Genomic DNA, 24,716 nt, shown 5'->3' on the forward strand with positions numbered 1-24,716 from the left:
AAATAATAATTATATAGTATGATGAAGGTGAGTAGCTAATGTAATTACTTCAGAAATATGTAAAAAATAATGACAGGATCAGGTCAGCCAGCTATCAACTCAAGAAACACTGAAAGCCAGAGGGTCTCTGGGGAAGCAAATAAGAAGAACCTTATCTCCTGTAGCTTCTGAGAAGACCATGCTAGAAATCAGACCCAAGACCTAATTTTAAAGATGACAGAGATGCCATGATATTTGAAGCACAGCCTTGACAGGTATCCTCTATAAAAGTCAGAACTCTGAGAGGAAAGGAGTGTGACTGTGATACTTGGATGAGCACATATTGATGCATCGGCCTGAGAATATTGAACCCCAGAATCCACTAAACCTTTCCAATTGGTAGGATTAGCTCCCTGCTCTTTGCTGGAAGAGAGAAACTCTTCTTGCTTGGAAATGCTAGAAAGACCTCATCTGAGGCAGGTAACTTGAATATCATGTGCGTCTTTTTCAAAAACTTCTGCCACCCTCATACCTCAAGACTGGGACCCAGGGGCAGGTCATGGCCCAACCCACACATGGAAACACAGTCCCTATTGTGTGAGAAGGTAGTTTACATCCTGAATGAATTGTAGGACCAGGTAATTGATATTGGCGGGGACGCGGAGAACTAATGTGGGAGTGAATGTTGAGGATATTGGATCAGGAAATTGTTGACCTGCAAGCACTCACGCATGATTTGGAGTTCAAAATATTCACAAGGACACCTGAATTTTGCTCTCATGTACTTTGGAATGGGTCTTTGAAGCTTTGACAGTAATGGCCTGCAGTAGATGAGATAGTGATACAGGATACCTGGGCATGATAGTGAGGAGGGGAACAGAAGACTGAAGGAGGTGGAATGTTAGAAAGGTTTTATTTCTTAAGACCATTGAACCCACCACTTGACCATGATCCCCAGAAGGGCCATAGCACAGTCTCCATACTAAGGCAAGAAATGTCCTGGCAATAAGCAATGACATCTTTGAGGGGTTCAGTAGTATCCTCTGAAGGCTAGGGCTGACAGAAAGAGATACTGCCATCGAATTGGGCATTCGAATACCAAAGAAGAAAAGGGGGAATGACAGAGGCCAATCGTAGTACTTAACCTTCAATGGCAAGGTGGTCTTTATCTCAGACTCTGATTTTGGGGAAGCCCAGAATAAGACAATGATAAAGGCAAAGACCAACTCATTCTAATGGATTTTTAATGCTTTCCTTTCCAGTCAACGTCATATAAGATTACTTAATACTTATTGTACTTATTTCTTTGTGCTTGCAAGTTTGAATTCACTTAAAATTTTATAACCTAGAAAAGGCTACATATTTTCATTATGATATTGCAGCACTTTATCAAGTAAAGTTTTTTTTTTTTTTTTGGTTTCCTCTCCTTGCCTCTCCATTTTTAGTAATTGAACCCACTTTCCTTTGATTATCCCAAGCACTTAAGTGGCATAAGTCTTTCAGCTTTTAGATGAATACTTTATTTACAGTATTCATAACCATAAAATAAATAGTTTGTTTCTTTTAATGTAGTCATTTTGAAGTCTGTTCTTTTTCTAAGATTCTCTTGCCAATTTAGAAAGTGAAAGTATATAGAGAAATTGATTCAGTCTTAATGACTCTTATTTAATTCTTCAAACCGGGAAGTAGCTGGATAAATGACTCACCATGGAATTGTCTTTATCATTAGAAATGCTCTTCAGCTATTCTCAGTGAAGTACTTTTATAAAGCATCTGCTATGTGTCCGGCATAATGCTAAACCAGAAAGAACTCTGAAGACTATTCATGTTTGGCTATAGATTTTGCATAGATACCTCCTTAGGTTTAACCACTAAGATCTGATTCCTGAAAACAGTTGTTAGTTCCATACATTTGGTTCAACAAAAGTGCTTGACAGTCTTTCTCTGGCCTTAGGTAGGTCTATAAGAAGACTTCCAAAATAAACCAAAGGTAAGAATAAACAAGGTGTAATGTTCATGAGCTGGGCTACCTCCAAGAAAGTTGAGCAGAGTAAAGTTTGTCTTTAGTTCATCTCCCTCTTCCGTGTATTTTCTACCATCTGAAGATACACACTTCAGCTGCACGATACAGCCTTTTGAGGATTGTGTGAGTTTTCCTGTGGGTCTTTCTTAAGCCCTATCCCCTTGTTTTATTTTATTTTATTTTATTTTATTTATTTACTATTGTCATCATGTTCAGTTAGCCAGCATATAGTACATCATTAGTTTTTGATGTAGTGTTCAACGATTCATCAGTTGCATATAACACCCAGTGCTCATCACCACATGTGCCCTCCTTAATACCCATCACCCTGTTACCCCATCCCCCCACACCCCTCCCTTCTGTAACCCTCAGTTTTGTTCCTGGAGTCCAGAGTCTCTCATGGGTTTGTCTCCCTCTCTGATTTCTTCCCATTCTGTTTTCCCTCCCTTCCCCTATGGTCCTCCATTCTATTCATTATGTTCCACATATGAGTGAAACCATATGATAATTGTCTTTCTCTGCTTGACTTATTTCACTTAGCATAATCCCTTCCAGTTCCATCCATGTCGATGCAAATGGTGGGTATTCATCCTTTCTGATGAGTGAGCAATATTCCATTGTATATATGGACCACATCTTCTTTATCCATTCATCTGTTGAAGGGCATCTCGGCTCCTTCCACAGTTTGGCTATTGTGGACATTGCTGCTATGAACATTGGGGTGCATGTGCCCCTTCTTTTCACTACATCTGTATCTTTGGGGTAAATACCTAGTAGGGCAATTGCTGGGTTGTAGGGTAGCTTTTTTTTAACATCTTGAGGAACCTCCATACTGTTTTCCAGAGTGGCTGTACCAACTTGCATTCCCACCAGCAGTGTAAGAGGGTTCCCCTTTCTCCACATCCTCACCAACACTTGCTGTTTCCTGTTGTGTTAATTTTTGCCATTCTAACTGGTGTGAGGTGGTATGTCATTGTGGCTTTGATTTGTATTTCCCTGATGGCTAGTTTTTTGACATTACGGATAAAGGGCTGGTAGCCAAGATCTATAAAGAACTTCTCAAACTCAACACCCGAAAAACAAATAATCCAGTCAATAAATGGGCAGAAGACATGAACAGGCACTTCTCCAAAAAAGATATACAAATGGCTAACAGACACATGAAAAAAATATCCCCTTGTTTAGAACATAATCTTAACAGGGAGCTCTGTACCTATCTAACTTGACTTGCTTGGACAAAACATAAGTGGTTAAAGTAAATTTGAAAGATGAAAATAATGTTTCATTTGATGTATTGTTTTATATCTTTGCATGTATCCTAGAAACTAGGGTCTCTGCCATAATTTATTTCATTTTGTGCATTAGAAGAAGAAAGCTCTGCGTCCTCCAGTATCTGTTAAACTTATTTTTAAAAGGTAGATATGTAAGAAAACCAGGGAAGGGTTTTTTTTCTTCTCCTTTTCCCATTAACGTATACTGAATTTAAAAGAGTAGTAGACATGTTTAAAGTAATATTTTATATGCATATATGTATATGGAAATTAATGCCTCCTCTTTCAAATGGGTTGCTTTCATAAATCTTCTCTTTTCCTAGAGCAGTTCAAGGATGACGTAGAGACTAAGACATGATGATAATATAGGAAGGATTTAAGCACTGGGTGAATGGTTGGACTAGCTGATCTTTAAGAACATTTCCAAACCAAATAGTCTCTGATTTTATGAAACCCTATATGCAGCCTATTATAAAATGCTTCTTGCTTCCCTATTCAAAATTAATTACAGTAAGTCCACAAATAATTATCTTAGCATGCTTCACATTGTGTCATGCCATGATATATATGGGGAAAGTTTAATTGAGTTTAATTAAGGGACCAGGTTTGTTTGTTTTTGAGTGTATTATAGCTAAAACTATCAGAAAAACACTCATGACTTGATTTCTCACATATTAATATCTTTAGTACAAACAATAAGAGGTATGAAGAGTTAGAGAAAGATCAGACATGGGCATGCTGGTGGAGAAAAGAGGTCAAGCTAACCAAGGACCTCTGTGTAGTCTCTTGTTTCAGAGATACCAGGGAAGGGTTATGATAGGGAGCCCATAGATTATAAAATCATGGTGCCTGACTAAAATATAAATATCAGATGTTTTATTCCAATAAAAATGTATTTAAAGTTGAAAATTTTAATTTTATTTAAAAAAGATAAATATCAAAATTGAATACCATGTTAAAACGAGTAATGCTGGCAAGACCTTGTTTATTTCATCAATGTGATCTTACCAAACACCATTCTCAATATATCTGTAACTTTGTGCGTTCTTCACTTATACAGTTAATAGAAGTCCAATAATTGGCATGTTTGTTATTAAATGTCATCTTAATAACAGGTCTTGGTGTTGCTGGGCTGCAGCACAGCCAAGTGAATCGTCCTCCCTGACATTGAACATCAAAGTCTTTGTACTTGCCACTCATTTTGTAAGGTCTCAGAGGACAGGCGTTTTGCAAACTCCATGAAATCTTAATAACAGCCTAAAGGAGAGACAGCAGATGAAAATGAACAGCCACTATCCCTTTAAACATGACTGTATCACACAGCTACTATTCATAGCAACTGAAAGCCAAATAATGGTTCTGAACAGAACATGACTAGACGATTAAGGTCACCTTTGGCAGCTTTATAAGCAAGTGCATATTCTAATGGTCTCCTGAAATCCTTCTCCTATGACATAACTGTTGCAAGAGGTGATACCCTCACTGGCTCATGGAGCATTTTCTTCTTTTTGCCTTTGAGTCACATGTCTGAACTTTTATTTGAGGTTTCTTCTTTGGAGTAGATCCATTTATCAGTGAAATGATTCAGTACAGTAACTGCTCTAGAACTTGATGGAAGCTATTGCTGTTTTCCCAAGCCTTGACTGCTTAGTACTGGTTCTTTTTTTAGAAGAAAACTTCTATTTTATATGGACAGTGTGAAAACTCTAAGAAAATAATTAACCATAATCTCATGATCTAATTAAACCAGTGTTATTTTCTTCTAATTCCTTTCAGAAACTTGTGTGTGTGTGTGACAACATGAAGCTTTTCATACCGTAAGTAATTTTACGGCTTGCTTTTGCATTTTTGTGATGTAATTATTTTATATTCATAAAGTATATATTACACATGCAAGATACACAACTAATGGTAATATAATGCCCCTGAACTATTGAGAAATGCAATATTTGAAGTTCTCCATGGGGCCCCTATATGCCCCTTTTCACTCACTAATACTTGCTTCAACACTTAGACAGTAAAGGATATCCATATATAGTGTTGGTTGGAAACAATGAATAAGAGTCTTCTTGTTCAGTCCATGAGTAAGAGTGAAAAAAAATAGGGTCATAGTCATTCAGGGTCAGCACAGGAAAGAGATGGTGTGCTCTAAGGGGAGAATTGAGGAGAGCTTAATGAAGGGGCTACCTGCAAATGTGCGAGCAGGGTTAAAGGAAACTAACAAGGCACAATATAGTACCCCCAAACTAGCAACAGTGCAGAGCCATTACCTCCACTTGGCCTGAAGATACAGGGGGCCAGGAATGGTTACTGGCACACCAGAGTGGTAGCCTTCAGGAGAGAAATGGCACCGTTCTTGAATTTTTTCACCAAAGAGGGAGCTAGGGAAATACATACGTTCACCTTATACTCCTTTCACTGATCTCCAGTAGGTTCTTTCTGTTGGTTGCACCCAACCGAAGTAGGGCAAGGAAAGATTTGATGCAATCTCTAAGTCGTCCCCGCCCCCCCCCCAGGGCATAAAGCAGAGTGGGGGAATGTTGGAGGATAGATATAGAAGTCCTAGGAAAGTAAACACATGGTGGTTAATTAATAAATGAGGGCCATTTGTTTTGTCTCAGGTCCAATTTGTAGGTCACTTTTTTCGGTACTGACAGGTAGGTGTTAATTAAAGATATTAGAAGTACTGACTTTGAGATACTGCCTTGAAAAAAATTTCTTCTGGGGCGCCTCGGTGGCGCTGTTGGTTGAGCATCCAACTCTTGGTTTTGGCTCAGGTCATCATTTTGGGATCGTGGGATAGAGCCCCGCATCAGGCACCGCACTGCTGCTTGAGATTCTCTCTCCCTCTCCCTCTGCCCCTCCCGATCATGCACGCTCTCTCTCTCTCTCAAATAAATAAATAAATCTTAAATTTTTTTTTCTTTGAACTTCTATAGGAGCTAAAACCAGGTCTGAATGTAATTGTTCTGTCATTTTGTTTCACTTAACACATATTATCTGAGATTATGCATATGCTTTAACATGACTACTCTCAAAAGTCAAGCCAAGGGTTTTGTTTGTTTTTGTTTTGTTGGTTTGTTTGTTTTCAAATCAGATGATAGCATCTTGAATTGCCCCATTATAATAGGTCCCAGCCTTGCAGTTTGGATTACATGCTTAGGAAAGTCTATTCATCTGTCATCTAGCATTAGTGCTAGAGGATGAGCTTTATAACATATGTGTGTTTTTCTTTTCAATGTCTATATCTGTTTCTGTTCCAAAGGTAGTCTACTTTTCCCAGATGCTGCCAGAAGCCTTTAGTGGCTTTTCAGAATAGTTTTTTCTTTGACCTACATCTCCAAGTATCTCTCCCTGCTAGAAAATGTGTCTACAGTGCTCTCTGTAAGAAGGAACTCATAATACTGTATCTGAAAAGGAAGGACTTAGAAAAACCACTCATTTTAGCTTCTTTCTTAAGATTGGATTGCCCTTCATATCATTCATAAAAATGCTTGTCAAATTTTTCTTAATTCTAGAATGAATGATTAGCATAGCACTTGGCACATAGCAGACCTAACTAAATGTGTGTTTCCTTTTTTTTTACATCCTTTATTAATGTAAACAGACATTTGATAACTCTCCCTGGATGTCTATATAGGGATTTTGTTTTGGTAGATTTCCTTCCCACTGAATGGATTAGTCTAGATGCCCTTTTTCATAACTCAGGTCTGGCTATTGTGGTCAGGGATCTGGGATAGTAGGATGACTGAGAACTGTATGGGCCATGTGCCCAGGACCAAAGTAGAGGCCAAATCCCAATAACAGAGACCAGTACAGCCAAGAAAAGAGAAAGGATCAAACCATCATGCAGACTCGACAGATAACCTACAGTGTTCAAGTTACGGAGATCCTCATCAGATAAGAGAAAGATTCAGTTGAGAGACCTGTCTGAAAGCATGAATAAGAAGTCTAATGTAGAAAAACATTTGAGGGATGTGTGGAGCCTGTGGAGGACTCTTAATTACTGTTCTCTGCCTTTTACATATTTGGATCTTGTTTGTTTTAAAGGGGGTCAAATAGGATGCCTGGGTGGCTCAGTCAGTTAAGCATCTATCTCTTGATTTCGGCTCAGGTCATGATCTCGGGGTTGTGAGTTCGAGCCCCGCATCTGGGCTGCGTGCTGGGTGTGGAGCCTGCTTAAAATTTTCTCTCTCCCTCTCCCTCTGCCCCTCCCCCCAATAAATATAAATATATAAATAAATAAATGGGTCAAATTGTGCACAGTTGTTAGTAGTTCTTTTTGATGTTTCATCGTAAGGTTTTCAAAAAGCATCCCATGAAATTTCATCCGGAGCTGGTGTGTGCGCACGGAAGTGTTGTGTTGGTGGAAGGGTAGGTTCTTGAGGGAGTGAGAAGAGTTGATAGATTCACATCCTTATAGAAATTCTAGTAACAAGTGGTTGTCATGCAAGATTTTTTTAAGCAAAGGATTCCAAGGTTTAAAAATATGTTTCAAACCCATTGGCTTATCCTAATTTGTTCCTGAAGTATAGTAGTAGGTGTCAGCCAACTTCAGCCTGCAGGCAAAATCCAGCCTTCCAGATGTTTTTATATGATCTGTGAGCTAAGAATGATTGTTACATTTTAACTGGTTGAAAAAATCAAAAGACTATTTCATAACATGTAAAAATTATTTGAAATTAAAATTCCAGTGTTTACAAAGTCTTATTAGCACATAGTCACACACATACTTGTCTATGAATTGTGTATGGCTGCTTTTGCACCCGCAACAGCAAAGTTGAGCAGATGGGACAGACACTGTATGGACCGAAAAGCCTGAAATATTTACTCTCTGGTCCTTTACGGAAAGTTCGTCACCCCTGGATTAGAGCTTTCCAATGGTGTAAAAAAAAAAAAAAGAAGTACTGAGCAGCTGCCTTACACAATTAGGTCTTCTGGCTTCGTATTTTTGTCTTCTCAAGAGTAGGATTTGGGCCTTACCACATGGAAAAGAAAAGTTTACAAATATAGATGAAACGGGAACAAAACATTTTAATATCTACTGTGAGCAAGGCACTAGACTTGACACTATAAACTACATTATCTTAGTAATTTTTATAGCTACTCTAAGAGCTAGGTACTTCCATTGTCATATTACAGCTTAGGAAATGAATTCAGAGAGGTTATGTGACTTGCATAATATTATTCAGTGGATAAGGGGAGGCAGCATACAAACTCCACCCTTTTTATTTTCACTATATAGATGCTCCTAAGAGCCCTGTATCCTCCATATTCTTATTATTCTTGTTGGTTTCTAGGTTCTTGACCCATGTAAGTTTTTGAACACCAAAGCTGTAACCAGTAGCCTAATTACACATGGAATAAACAAGCACTCTAGATTGAGTTCAACATGAGAGTGTCCAGTGATATAGGATCACATGCTAGTATCATTTCCATTCATTTTCTTTCCTTTGTGATTCAGCCTCATCATAAAGCTGAAAACTATTTGTTTAGCCAAAAGAAGGATATTTCCCCATTTTTTCTCTTTGGAATCTGTCTTTAATCTTGCTACTCTGGGATTTACCATTTAAATCTTCCTTAATTTTAGTTCTTGGCCTTAGCTTTTAGGGTGATAATTTGTCATAGGCATAATTTTGAATTAGGTAAAATTTCTCTTCAACTTTCCTAACCTTATATCCACTCATTTTATTACCTCGTCTTCCCTATCACATAGTGGAGTGTTTATAGACGCTTAAGAACTGGCTGTCAGGAGGGAAAAAAGAGTCTTGATGAGTAGCATTTGCAGATTTCCATGGTGTAAATACCTCCATAATATCCCATTTCAAGCTACCAGTGTAATGGCTTAAAAAAATTCTGAAAATTCAACAGCTGGCTCTTGTGAATTAGTATGAGCCAGCTCCAACATACAACATAGCTTATCCATCATTCAGGTATTTTATGTGGCTCACACATTCTGCCTATCACCTCAATCTACCTCCCCTGTGTCTGCTCTAATTCTGCCCTCCAGGTAGTACTCCATGCTCTGCCTCAGCAATATACTGGCGTATGTACATTTTTTCTTCCTGACCCTGTCAAGTGACTGACAAACCAAGCTGAGGTACTGACACAAGATGAGATGTTAATGAATGACAGATTCAGTGGGACAGCATATGCCTCAAAAGAACAGTTGTCAGAAACAGAAAAAGAGTAATGGTTTAGAAATAGCAATGGTGAATAAGAATAAGGGCTGGGAGGTAGGAAGAACATGTGATGAAGAGGTTGAAGATGTAAGACAGTTCACCATGAAATGGGAGTTCCTAGAGGACACAGTAGGAAGGTTGAAGAGGAAGAAGAAATGTGAGAGTCTGGTCAAGGTAGGCCTCTAGAGAGCAATGTAGAAATAAGAGTGTGAAAGAATTTGCATGATCCAACACTTGGACAACCTGTGAAGTGACCAAGGATAACAAAGACATGAATGTCACAAGTTAAGCAGATATTAAGGCCCCCAAAAGAATCAGACACAGCCATTTTCCAACATATTGGGAATAGATGAGAAGCATGTGTTGTACACCAGTCTACTCAAAATAAGTATTAGCAGTAAGCTGGATTGATTTTGTTTCTGATGGAGTCCTACCTGAGGGGAATAAAGCTGACATGGAATTTTTGGGGTTTCTAGGGATCTCATTGAGTAAGAAATAAGATCAGCCTCTTGGAAGAGTTCAACTTTGGTATGGTAAAGTCCATAGTCTGGCTTTATTACGTGCTTCCTTGGGATAAACTGAATGTCTCATCATGGTCATTTAGAGGATTGGTCTCTATACCTGGAGGCTGAATTGTTGGCTTTTCTTTGTTCTTGAATTCATCTCTTCCTGACACTTGAGAGATTTTTTCCAGCATTTACCTGTTCCCTTTTTAGATTCCCCTTCTGATAACTACTTCTTTAACTTACTACTTTTTAAAATTCTGTTTTGCTTCTTCAAAAAAAGTTACCTTTCTGAAAAATTTTTTAAAAGCCTCATTAGTGAGAAATCCAATAGCTTTACCCTGTCAACTTTCACCAGGATATCCTGCAGACTTGGGCATTGATGACCATTCCCTCTTGCACACTCTTTTCTCCCATTCATAAAAATATGCTCCATCATTACTCTCTTTTGGTCATCTCGCTGCAATATTGTAAAGTATTCCACTTTCTCCGCTAACTTCCTAATATGAATATTTTCAGTTCTTGATCCACAAGTTGCCTACGAAGATTAAACTTTTACCTCTGAGTTCAAGATTTTTCCCCTTAGTTGACAGTTCTATCTTCTCTCTCAAAGTATGTGTCTCAATGTTTATAGGAGAAGAAGAGAGGAAATAGACATGGTAGAAGCTGGCTACACTTCTTATTTTGTAGATTTGACCCAGAAATCATATAAGTATTCTGCATAATTATGACTTAAGAATTATTTAAAAAGGCAATCCATAAACATCAAGGCAAATTGAAAGAAATGAATGTAATGGTGTTAGTGATAATCTTTTTACTTGTATTCTGAAACAGGCATGTGTGTGTTGTGGTATAAAGCAAATTAATAATTATATTGATGTCATTGAGAACCCAGATATCCATCATGAGGAAAAGGAGAAGCATATGTAAGTCTGATGAGGTTGAATAAACAGGCTTCAGTGTTAAATTTGAATTGGAGTTATCTGTGTGTATGCATGACCTAGTTTAACAAAAAAACATTTCTTAGCTCTGCAAAAGAAAGGGTCTAGAAACAGTGAAAAACCAGTAACAAAGAGCCCTTGAAGTTCCCAGACTGTGATCTCAAAAAACCACTTCCCCTTAAAGGAACTAGGGCTTCTTAGAGAAGTGCCTGATAACCTGCTTTGGGACCCAGAATGTAAACGCTGAGCAAGGAACCTCTTTTCAAGGCAGAAAGCAAGGGAACTATCAATACTATTAGGGTCATATCAAAAAGATCCCACTTGAAGAGTCTCCCACTGACTCCCCAAAATGGAAAAATTGACAAGGGACTAAAATACTTCAGATATATGTAATGTATCAGTCCATAATTATAATAAAAACTTATTGGTCACTTTTAGAGTGGGCTAAAAATTTAACACATGATTTTAAAAGCTCTTAAATAAAGGGAAAGAATCAAGCATTTATCCTGCCTTTCCTGTATAAACTATATTTCAGGGTGATCAAAGAGATGATGAAAGTTGCTCTTTATAATATGGCACCATATGTTAACTATACTGGAATTATAGGGGAAGGGACGGAAAACTGAATGGGAAGTCATCAGAGAGGGAGACAAACCATGAGGGACTCTTAACTATAGGAAACAAACTGAGGGTTACTGGAGGGGAGGTGGGTGGGGGGATGGGGTAACTGGGTGATGGGCATTAAGGAGGGCACGTGATGTGATCAGCACTGGGTGTTGTATGCAACTGATAAATGATTGGACACTACATCTAAAACTAATGATGTACTATATGTTGACTAATTGAATTCAGCCTGCCTTCATGCTGTGGTATTTTCAGGCCACTGTTTGCTTTGTCTCAATAAAAGGTTCCTAATGTCACATAAAAAATAAATTAATTAATTGATTAATTTAAAAAAATAAAATTAAAAACAATAAAACAAGAAGAAGAATGCTAGCTAATAAATGAAAGAGTAGTAAAGTTAAAATAACAGTTTGCAAGACCTAATAAATTCTTAGATTTAAAACAGACACAATCAGACATATGTGCTTCCTCATGGAAATTCACTATAGTGCTTAGGAAGTATTCTTGACAAAAAATAAAAAACAAAATAATAAAACCCAAATCTGAGTCTTATGAAGCCTCTTGTTCTGACTACGAAGGTAGGAACATGTTAAATGATATTCTATTGGGATGCACCCAGCAAAACTATGAAAAACCATATGGAACAAATGATTCGATTTCTTTTTTCTTTATTTCTAAAAAACAAAGTACAAGGGGGAAAAGAAGAGATGGAGAGGGAACCTATAGATTAAAAAAGACATATCGGGCGCCTGGGTGGCTCAGCCGTTAAGCGTCTGCCTTTGGCTCAGGTCATGATCCCAGGGTCCTGGGATCGAGCCCCACATTGGGCTCCCTGCTCGGCAGGAAGCCTACTTCTCCCCCTCCCACTCCCCCTGCTTGTGTTCCTGCTCTTGCTAACTCTCTCTCTGTCAAATAAATAAATAAAATCTTAAAAAAAAACCATATCAATTGCAGTGTGTGGACATTATTTGTATCCTGATTGGAATAAACAAACTTAAAAAAGTTGAAGCAAATGGGGAAATTTAGGGGCACCTGGGTGGCTCAGTCAATTAAGCATCTGCCTTTGTCTGGGGTCATGGTCCCAGGGTCCTGGGATAGAGCCCCACATTGGCCTCACTGCTAAGTGGGGAGCCTGCTTCTCCCTGTTCCTCTGCCACTCCCTCTGCTTGTGCTTGCATGTGCGCATATCACTAGTTTGTAACATATGATCAGATAAAAATCCCATGACTTTATAGCAATACTAGAAATAAACTGTATCAGTCACCTTTGGAAGTGGCTATGTCCACTCAGTATTCCTAAAAAAAAATGCTTAGCAATAAGAATCAATAATTTGTACTGCTTTTATGTTAATATATTTCAAGACAACAAAAGAACTGATGATAGTTCTTGTTTATTCAAGAATTGTAGCTAATAAAAAAAGGGGGGACGCCTGGGTGACTCAGTTGGTTAAGCACCTCCCTTCGGCTTAGGTCATGATCCCAGGGTCCTGGGATCGATCCCTGAGTTGAGGGTCCCTGCTCAGCGGGGAGTCTGCTTCTCCCTCTCCCTCTGCTGCTCCGCCTGCTTGTGCTCTCTTTCTCTGTCAAATAAATAAATAAACCTAAAAAAAATAATTGTAGCTAATAAATGCTTTTTTTAAGTGAAAAATTAAGGTCACTACTTTGCAGCACTTTTTTGGAATAATGGATGCAGATCCAAATTGATGGATGCCAAAACTGTTAGATAAATGATAGGAAACTATATGATAAATGATCAAGCTTATGAAACCTCAACCCACTTACCAATATTAACATCACTGAACTGAACTGGCCTTCCAGGTGATTCAGTAAGAGACACAGCACTGCCTATGAATAGTCTTACCAAAAAAAAAAAAAAAAAAAAGTCCTGAATCTAATTATCCTGTAGAACCACCTGCCGATTAGGAGGAAATATGAGGGTGGGTAAATATGTTACATGACAACAAATGGATACAATCGACAAAACATAGAATGGGAGAAATTCTACAAGATAAATATCACTGTTTCTTAAACAGTTAAATGACATGTAGAAAATAAGAGTGAAGGGAACCCGTACAGATGAAAAGAAACCTAAAAAAAATATGGACCATGTAATGTGTGGACCTCATTTGAATCTCCATTTGCACAAATCCACTGGAAAATGTTTCTGAGACACTTGTAAAAATTTGAGCATAAACTCGGTTTTAGATATCATGAGACTGTTGTTCCTTTGATTAGGTGTAGTAATTATATTGCACATGGTATAAGATTCATAGGTAAGTATGACAGAAAAGATATAATAATACCAAAGTTTTTCACTAAAATATACAATAAGAGGAGAGGTAGACGAAGTAGGGGAAAAAGAGGTCGTGTCAGCAGCAGCATGTTAGAACTGATTAAACAAAATTGACAAAATGTTCATATGTTCCTATCTGTGAAGCTGGGTGGAGGGTGCATGGGGGTTAATTACACTCTACTCTCTACCTTTGTCCAATTTTGGAAATCTCTCCAATAAAAAAGGTTTAGAAGTGAGTGAGTTAAATGAACTCTTGACTTCGCTGAGGTATCTAGAAACTCATGAAGACCAGACAGGGGTCTCTAGGATCCTCACTTTTCCAGGGTTTTCTCAAAGAACATCTCCTTCTAGGGTGCTACTTCCCACTGGGCTCTCTCCTGGAAGGTCCCCCAGTGCCAGGGGAACCATGTTCAGCCAGAGCACCATGCTGAGGAATCATACCACTAGCCAGCTTATAAGTGGCTGTCCTTATATTTATTTAAAATTATCTTCAGGATGCCTGGATGACTCAGTCAGTTGAGTGACCCACCTTTGATTTCGGATAGGGTCATGATGAGTAAGTTCTAGAGATCTGCGGCATGTTAGAGTGCCTATAGTTAATACTGTGTTGTACATTTAAAAATCCGTTAAAAGGGTAGATCTCATGTTGTGTCTTTACCACAACAAACATTTTTTAAAAAAAAATCACAGTGATAGATAATGTTAAAAAGCAAGTTACAAATATCTTTAGAATAATACTCTGCTTTTGTCTGTGTGTATGTGTGGGTGTGTGTTATATATAAATATATGTAAATTTTTGAAGACTCTACAGCAAAATGTTAAAAGTTGCTGTAAACGCCATGAGGACAGGAAATTTATTTTGTTTGCTGCCCAGTCTGCAGTGCCTAAAACGCTGCCTGGCACAGAGAAAGCATTCAATAGATATTTGTGGACTTAATGAATAAAAAAAAAAATGACTAAATGTGGAATTAGAAATTATTATTTTGCTTCTCATTTTCTAATTATGGCATGTCGATTAAGTACTTCCTCAATAAAAATGTACTATTTACTTTTTTATGGTATGTTTAATTTTGAGAAAAAGTCTTAGAGTCATTAGTAATTGCTTTTAGGAGTCTCACAAGTGGTAAATGCATATATAACAATTATAAGCAAAATCACAACTTTTAAGAAATACGTCATGAGCTTTCTGGAAATGTTTACTTTCTGAAAGATACGTTACATTCATGTTTATGCTCTTGATATTGTTGACATTTAAATTTTTGGATTGAATGTATTTATTGGCAAGTCACCATGACTTTATTTAAAAAAATGTTTGAGGCAAAAGTATATGTACTCTTGCTATTGTTAAGTAATTTAAATCAATACTCCTTACTTAACTCAACTTTCCCAAGGGCCTTGGTTTTATGTGGCATCTCAGAGATAGAGCATGCACCATTGCTCTTTAAACATCTACTTCAATTGTGCTTTTAATTCTGCAGACTTTACAGAGAGACCCAGATCTGTTGACAGAGGAAATGAACTACAGATTCTGTCCTTTCTACTTTGTCACTCTAACTGCTTGGTAAATGAGGTTCAGGTTTGCAGGGGGGTAATGTCATTGCCAAAGTTTTTTAATCCTGAACTGTAACATGGATGGAATGCATATATTTTCAGTGCACAATGATGAGATTTGTCTCCTTTATTTTTGAAGTAATGTCCTTGATAACAGTGCTCTGTTCTAAAGGAGATGTGACACACTGTAAACCCGTCTGCCTATAAATGTCATTCAGACGTCTTCAGTGAAGGGAGAAATGCCAGATTTTGGGTGCTTGGGTTTGCTTGTAGTTTTCCAAGAGCCAATGGTATCATTGAATTTGGATTATTAAATCTACAGTGGGATTTTAAATATTAGCAAAGTATGTTTTAAATCCTCTCCAAACCCACGTATTTTTTTTATTTTTTTTAAAGATTTTATTTATTTATTTGAGAGAGAGAGAGAATGAGAGACAGAGAGCATGAGAGGGAGGAGGGTCAGAGAGAGAAGCAGACTCCCTGCTGATCAGGGAGCCCGATGTGGGACTCAATCCCGGGACTCCAGGATCATGACCTGAGCTGAAGGCAGTCGCTTAACCAACTGAGCCACCCAGGCGCCCCTCAAACCCATGTATTTTATTTTATTTTTTTAATTTTTTTTCTTTTTTATTGTTATGTTAATCACCATACATTACATCTTTAGTTTTTGATGTAGTGTTCCATGATTCATTGTTTGTGCATAACACCCAGTGCTCCATGCAGAACGTGCCCTCTTTAATACCCATCACCAGGCTAACCCATCCTCCCACCCCCCTCCCCTCTAGAACCCTCAGTTTGTTTTTCAGAGTCCATCATCTCTCATGGTTCGTCTCCCCCTCTGATTTCCCCCCCTTCGTTCCTCCCTTCCTATCTTCTTCTTTTTTTTTTTCTTAACATATATTGCATTATTTGTTTCAGAGGTACAGATCTGTGATTCAACAGTCTTGCACAATTCACAGCACTCACCATAGCACATACCCTCCCCAAAGTCTATCACCCAGCCACCCCATCCCTCCCACCCCACCCCCCACTCCAGCAACTCTCAGTTTGTTTCCTGAGATTAAGAATTCCTCATATCAGTGAGGTCATATGATACATGTCTTTCTCTGATTGACTTATTTTGCTCAGCATAACACCCTCCAGTTCCATCCACGTCGTTGCACGTATTTTAATAACTGAAGTGCCAAAAGCACTTTATTATCTGGGGGCATGGTTAAAGAATGCAATTCTGCAGTATAGCTTCAGGATGTATGAGAGTTAGGGAGTTTTAAGACCTCAGCCATTGAATTTAATGCTCAGATACAGACTGGGAAAGCAAACTCTCTGTAAACTCTGAATTTAGAACTTAGCAGGGAAGTAAATACGTAAATTCCTAAGTTCACTCCTGGAAAGAAATTTCAAAAAATGGTTCAGGGTACTACGATGAAAGAAAAATTAATGGAGGAAAATTATGTCTGATCACTGAAGCATGGATATTGAATAAAACCATGCCTAGGTTAGGTACTCAAGAGACTCATGAGTGTGTAAAATTTCAGAGGAAATTCATAAAGGTTTAGGGATAGATAGAATTTTCCTCAGAGCAATATCATTTTTTTAAAGTTAGGTTTATTGAGGTATAATTTATATACAGTAGAACTCATCATTTTAGATATACAGTTCAGTGAGTTTGGACAGGCATATCTGGTTGTATAACTACCACAGAATCCAGGTATGGAATATTTCTATCGCTCCAAGAAGTTCTCTTCTTTTGTCCTCAGTTCCCTCCTTTTACCCACAGCCCAAGGCAACCACTGATCTGATTTCTGTCCTTGTATCTTTACCTTTACCAAAATGTCATATACATGAAATCATAGTTATTTAGCCTTTTGTATTTTCGCTTAGAATGTTTTTGAGATCTACTTATATTGTTGTGCATGTCAGTAGTTGATTCCTTTTTGTTGCTATTATTCCGTTGTATGAATGTATCCATTCACTGATGGATAGGCATTTGAGTTGTTTCCCGTATTTTGCATTTATGGGTAAAACTGCTATAAACATTTGTAGGCAAATATTTTTGTAGACACATATTTTTCTTTTTCTGATTAAATGCTTAGGAATGGGATCACTGGGTTGTATAGTGAGTGTATGTTTAATTTTATAAGTAGTTGCCAAATTCTTTTCTAAAGTAGTTGTCCCATTTTGCCTTCCTCTCAGCAAAGTGTGAGAATTCTTGTTGCTCTGCATCTAAACAAGTTTAGTTGTTTGGCATCCTTGTGAGTACTTGCCATTGTCAGGTTTTGTTGTTTTGTTTGAATTTTAGCTTTCGAATAGGGCTGTAATGGTGTCTCATTGTGCTTGTGTCTTGGATTTCACTAATGACTAATAATCGTGGGCATCTTTGTATGTAGAGACAAAGTTGAAGCAGGGGAGAAACATGTAGACCCTACATCACAGAGTAAAGGCTTGGATGAAGGAATTAACCTGTGAAAGCATCTTTCATTCACAGGAAAAAACAAGTGTATGTATATTGAGATATGGAGGTTACCATCCTTAATCCTATGAGCAGAACCACAATCCGTTGTTATGGGGAAGTGGTGGAGAGGTGTAAGGAGTGGGAAACTTTTGTCATCATCATTTGCGTATAGGAGCAGGTTGCGTATGTAGCAGAGGTGATGATAGTTAGAATAAGGACAACAAAATGGCTGGACAGGTTATGCAGGCTTTGAAAATACAGCTGAGTGTTCTAAATTTTAAAATATAATAAATACTCTGTTCTTGATAAAAAAGAAAATGACTCAAATATACTATGATAAAATGAAAATGAGTTTTTATTTAAGTTTTTATTAAAATTTTTAAAAATTCTTTAAGGAGTTACAACACTTCTAACTTGTGACGTGTTGCTGTATATAGATACCAAGATGGAACCTAAGTCTTCTAATACTCACTAATGTGAATGTGACTGCTGAGGTGGAGGAAGTAATTGGGAATTCTGCGTAGTTACGCCACCACATATAGTCATAAATAATTTTTCCACCACATTTTTGTATTTGAATGACCGTAGGATCATTGCTTATTTAAATGGCATGATGTCATTTGATCATAATTTGATCTCCATGTATCATTTACATTTTTAACTTTTCCTCTCTGCTTTTCTCAGTAGCTGAGACAACTCCATGGAACTACATTGTTTATAGGTTGTTGAAGTCTCTATTTAATAATAAAACAGTTAAAATCTCAGAAAAAAACATGAAAATGAGCTAGACATAGAAATTACACACACACACACACACACACACACACACACACACATCCTATTTACATGGATACATATATATCATGGAATGTTTTGATGCCAAACCATTTAAAGTGCTTGGGACACAGTAGTCCTAGTAGTTGCTGGATCCTCTTCTCCCCCATCTTCTATCCCTGTGCTCTCTTCCTGGTTCACTCAGAATTGCTATCTTCCCTAGTAATGAATCCTAATTTTAAACTTTATCCAGTGCTTTGATTAATGAGATATAAAGCTTCTATCCTCAGCTCATCAACTCTGTCTTTAACCAATAATAAGAATTTCTGTATTTTTTTATAAAGACAATGGATTGTCCTTGGCTAGTAGTTGTGTAAGGACCCTTTATTGTAGTGTTTTTTAGCAGCTAGTATAAATTCAGTGTCAAAAGTGCAAAGGATTTTAAGCTCCATATAATGTTACTGTTAAAGTTTTAATTTGCATCAATTTAATTCTCTTGTCAGTTGTCACACCCTATTAAAGTTGTGCCTCATCACATGCTGAAGGAGCAAATTAAGTCTGAGGTACAAGATGATGTGGCTTCTTGGGAAAGGCTATCCTTGGGTCCAAATTCCAGCCCTTTTGAGCTCATTGATCATTAATTTTTATATCTCTTAGGAATCCAGAATAGCATTCTCTGGCCGTCAGAGATTTGTAGAAAATGTCAGAATTCTAGAGTTCTCTGGAGAAAGCATGAAAGGCACTATTTTTCAAGTTTTCTTTTTGTTGTTTTTCTTGTCATGTGTTTCCAGTATATTAAATTGCATTAGCCTTTCCCCGCCTTACAGAATAATCCTTTGAAACCTAAATCAGGTCACGGCACCCCTCAGATCCAAAGGCTCCTACTTCTCTCAGAGTGAGAGTGCGTAAAAGGACCTACAAGGCCCTACCACATGGTCTAGCTTTCCGTTACCTATCTGACTCAGTCAGCTATTTCACCCTCTCTCATTCTAATGTAGTTACACTGGCTCAGTAGCCCTTGGAAATGGCAGGTGTGCCCTGCCTCTGAGCCTTTGCGCTTGTTCCATGCAGTTACCTAGAATGTTTTACTCCCCGCGTTTCTTTATACAGACTGCCTCACTCCCTTCCATTCTTTACCGAAATACCATCTTTTTACTGATAATTTTCCTGAATGCATATCGAAAATTGCACCTCCCTCTTTTCGACACTTCCTCTCTCTTTTTGTTTATTTTTTTAAACCCAAACTAAATATTTTTACTTAGGTATCTTACTATTTTCTACCTCTCTCTGACTAGATTGCAGATTCCATGAAGGCAGATATTTTGTTTATTTTGTTCACTTCTGAATCCATGTGTTCAGAACAATGCCTGATGTAAAATGAGATCCCAGTAGATATTTGATGAATGAATGAATGAATTTGAATCTGTTGTATCTGTGAGTTTGAGTGTATGCAGCTCTTCCTTTGCTCTCTCCTTTCTCCCTCCTCTATCCCTTCCTGCCCTCCCAAGTGGGGCTATAGAACAGTAAGTCCTATCTTTTGCAAAGGTTCTTAGTTTCCCAGCAACTCCCAGAGATAACCCAAATGGAAGGACATCTGTGTTGATTTTGCTAGAGGGAATGCAGAAATATCTATCCTGGCCTTCTAGGTATCTGGTTTTAGAAGGATGGATGCTGTGGGTTTTCTTAAACTAAGACATCGTCCTTTTGGGTGGTGTGTGTAAGAGGCCAAGCCACTACTTATGAACAAGGGGCAAGATCTCATGACCTATCCATAGTCTTTACCATTTTATCCCCATTGTCTTGCACAAAGCCTGAAACTTACCATGTACTCAAAAAATATTTGGTAAAAGAAAGAAAGCTAGGACCACTCATTCTTTCTGTTCCCCCAGACCTACCTACCTATCACTTAGCAAAAGGTCTTCCTCACCTGGAACAAGCTGATGTGGAGTGGCTGGTGGCCCCGTTCAAAGTCCTTGATAATTACTTTGCCTATGCAAGTGGTCAAGGAGTACACCTTCCTGTGAGCATGTGAAATGGCAGCTCTCTGTGGAGTCCCTACCAGGGTGCCAAAGGTAAGGAAGCAAAACAAGCTATCTTTGAAGTTTTAAGAATTCTTTCAATGCTGTGTATGCTAACGTCAGATAGGATGTAGAATGTAATGAGGTCTATCACTGTGGGGAACTAATTAGATATCCCATACCATGTAACTTGTATTTCATAAATCAGAAACTTTTAATGGGCCTTTTATTTTTTGGGAGGTTTTCCCTTCTCTTCTACCACAAGTTGTTGCCAAGCGTCTCTGGCCACTGCTAATTACCTGTTTGCCTCAGGCAAGATAGGTTCTGACTGTGAGTCCAAGAGTAGCCTTGGGCAAAATAATTCAGAACTGTATTTACCAAAAATTATTCCATCAGTGCAACTTTGCAACAGTGTTTCCCATCATTACCGTTGCCTTGGTGCTTTTAAGATGTTTCATTGCTTGGAGCTGTTTGATCCCATCCATCCCTCTGGATTTTGAGCTTTTGACCTGTTAGACTTTCTGAGCCCCAGGGGTCTGCATCTATGCTTAGCTAGCCCAGGGAATCAATATGCTAAGATTTTTCAAGATTATGGAATTAAAAATATATTCATCTGAATTAGGGGAACAGCTAATCTGCCCCTCAACTTTTAGAAACTTACTGAAGGACTGAATAAATGGTTTATTCCAATTTGTTTCAAAAAGAGTTTTTGGCACCTGACAAAATAAATACAGTACAACAACATAATATTATGAAAATAAGTGATGGAGATTTGAGATGGTAAACTAGGAAATGTGTATTTGCCTCACATCCATCTAAGTTTCTTTCTAGAATAAGAGAATAAAGTTATCCAAAAGGAATAAAGAAGAAAATGGTAGGGGAGATCACATTTTTTTAAATCTCTCATTTATTAAATTTATTAAATCTCTTCAAGAACGTAACCCAATGGGGAAGACTTAAAAGAGTACTTATAAATAATCAAAATAACATTAATATTCCTGAGAAGCACTACATGTATACTAGATGATGATGGAATAGTTTCCTTCAAAATTATAGCCTATGTTCCTTTACTGAGAAAAAAAAAATCAAAGGTGAAGAAAGAATAAAAACATGCAAAGATTCACAAATTTTATTGTACACATACCTTTTCTGAGAAGTTACTTGAGGATGTATTTTGCCAAAAGTTGTTTTTTAAAGGCTAAACCAAGAAGGAGGCATATATGGGAACCAGGAAGCTGTATCCACTCGAGAATGCTGAAGCGACATCTCAACATGACAGCAGTTGGGCAGGCCTGGGGAGCAACTTCTGCAGTTCGGGTGTAGTAGATAGAGACTCTAGAATTTAGTAGATAGAGGAAAGTTTCCAGGTACTAGGATGGGGGATGGGAGACATTAATAGAATAGAATATATGATTGAGCACTTGGGAAAAAAAGGAAGGGAGATGATAAAGTTAATCATGCGAGAAATAGAGGCCATTTGAAACTCCAGGAAAAAAAACCATATAGAAAGTCATGATCTAACTGTGAAACAAACTGAATAATACTATGATGTTCAGCAATTACAATAGTGTAAGAAGACAATACTTACTTGGTGATGTTGGAACCATTTCCCTTTGTGTGGCTCAAGGATCACGTCATTGAGGTCAAAGTGAAGGAAATGCAATGTCAATATACAATTTGGGCTGCACTGAAAGTGTTTCCATTGTCCTAAGATTGAAAATGCTATTTATTGACTTTTGAGGTTTTACAACAATCCTATACTTGGAATTTCTACTTAGTTGTAAACAATTTAAATTTGAACAACTTGGTAATATAAAAGTAAGTATGTAAATCAAATTAGCTAGGACATGAGTGGACAGTGTTGGGAGATGTGGAAGAAAGTGTCAGTGTGCTAATTAATATCCTCAAAGTAAGGTGGTCAGAAGTGAAGTGATACTAATGGAAGTTAGTAGAACAAGGGGCTGAATATATTGTTTAATGTTACAAATGTAATTAATAAAAGAATTAAGTTCAGTTATATGCATATCAAAAATTTGGAGGAGGAAAGAGAAAGGGAAAATTAGTAAACTGAATCCACATCCTTCATAGACAAGAAAATAGAAGTATATGTATATTATTTTGAGATAGGGAGGTTACCATCCTTAATTCTATGAGCAGAAACACAATCAGTTGTTTTGGGGAAATGGTACTGTGGTAGAGCTTTGCTGTTTCTTTAATTTTCTACCATGTGTATCTATTATCTTTATGTAAAAAATAAATTCAGTGCTTCTAGCATTATAGCAGACGAAGGGCTCCAAGGGACTGCAGAGCATTTAAATATGGGAGAGAATACACATTAGTGGGCTTAAAGAAGGCAGGAGAGTAATCCAAGAAGTCCTCTAACCCAAAAAGAGGCTTGAGATGAGCTGGGTGTCTGAAGTGGAGGAAGGCTGGGAAAGGGAGCATTGCTCAGGATTGATGACTCTTGTGGCACTTTCTCTATGGGTCCTGTGAGCTTTGGTCTAGAAGCAAGGTAAGGGAACTAAAGGTGGGACTTTGGACTAAGCTGAAACTTTAAAGGAGGGAGAAGTGGATCCAGTTTGGTGGTGGCCATTGGCTATTAGCAGCAACAGAAGCAACTCCTCTATGGAGAAAGTGTCTTAATTTAGGCAACACTAACACATGAGATCAAGCCATGATCTCACAATCAAATAGCACCAAAGAGAAGAAGAACTGCAGTGTAGTCAAGGTCAGCACAATCAACCACCACACATAAAGATTCCCCAAACTACTGAAACACAGATTGCAAGACACATAACATAGAACCATTATGTTTGAAATGATTTTTTTAAAAAAGAAAACATTTGCAAACAACAAGAAGTCATTAAGACCAGAAACTTTTGTAAATAAAATCAGAACTTACAGAAATAAAAAAAAACTAACTCCTAGAATAAAAATATGATAATGTACTCATAAAGTAGAATGCTATTCAGCTGTGAAGACACATGAACTATAGCTACATCATCCATTTGCCTCTCTTGATTCTCTCTATTCTTTCCTTCTGGGATTCTAACCAGGATGTGAATTTTCCAGGAGTGATGGAAAATGTGAATCCATGGATATAGAAAACGGAGTGAATCCCAGCACAATAAATAAAATAGACTCTTGCCAAAACACATTGTGGAGAACCGCAGAATATCAAAGACAAAAATTTATTTAAAAAATAGGAAAGATTGCCCACCAAAGAAAGCAGTTGGATTGATAACAGTCTACTAAATAGCAAAATCAAAACCAGAAGGAGTACTTAGAGAAAATGAACAACAACCTAGAATTGTGTACTCAGAAAACTATCTGTAAGATGAAATGAAGATATTTGAATGTTAACAAAAGCTATAATACCTTCACTAACAATGACTTTTGCTAAAAGAACTTCTAAAGAATGTTCTTCAGGAAGAAGTAATATTATCACAGGACAGTCTAAGCAAAGAAAAAGGTAAAAACAAATATAAACTCAAGAACAATCAATATAAACTAATAATAATAACAGAATTACAATACTGAAAAAAAAAACCCAGCTTTTAATTTTGTTCAGAGTTAACATGTATCATGGTCTTTATATTGTTTGTTCAGGGTTAATGTATTGTTTAATTTAGTCATTGTTTAGTTAAATATGCATAATAAAATTTTAAGGCTAAACATCAAAGGATAGAAATATAATTAGCAAAACAGTGAAGACTAAAAAAGGACTGGGAAAAATCCTCAACAGTCTGTGTAAATCTGAACATAATGATGAGAAGAGAAAACAAGCACAAAAAAATATATACTATATGATTTCTTCATACAAAATACAAAGACTGTAGTATGAGAAGTCACTTTTTTTAAATTCAATAATCAGGTATCTGTTAGTCTGGAGTGAGCTTTCCCTTGCAGGTAGGAAGACTTACTTAGAGCTCTTATAATTAAGACAATGTGGTAGTGGAATGAGTTAAAACAGACTAACAAATGAATTAGAATAGAGAACCAGGACATTTGAATGCATATATAGAACTTTGATTTTATGACAGATGTGGTCTTGCTTATCAGTGTGGAATAGGACTGTTCGGTAACTGGTACTAGAACAATTGATT

This window comes from Halichoerus grypus, chromosome X, assembly GCF_964656455.1.
Source record: "Halichoerus grypus chromosome X, mHalGry1.hap1.1, whole genome shotgun sequence".
Lineage (NCBI taxonomy): Eukaryota > Metazoa > Chordata > Mammalia > Carnivora > Phocidae > Halichoerus > Halichoerus grypus.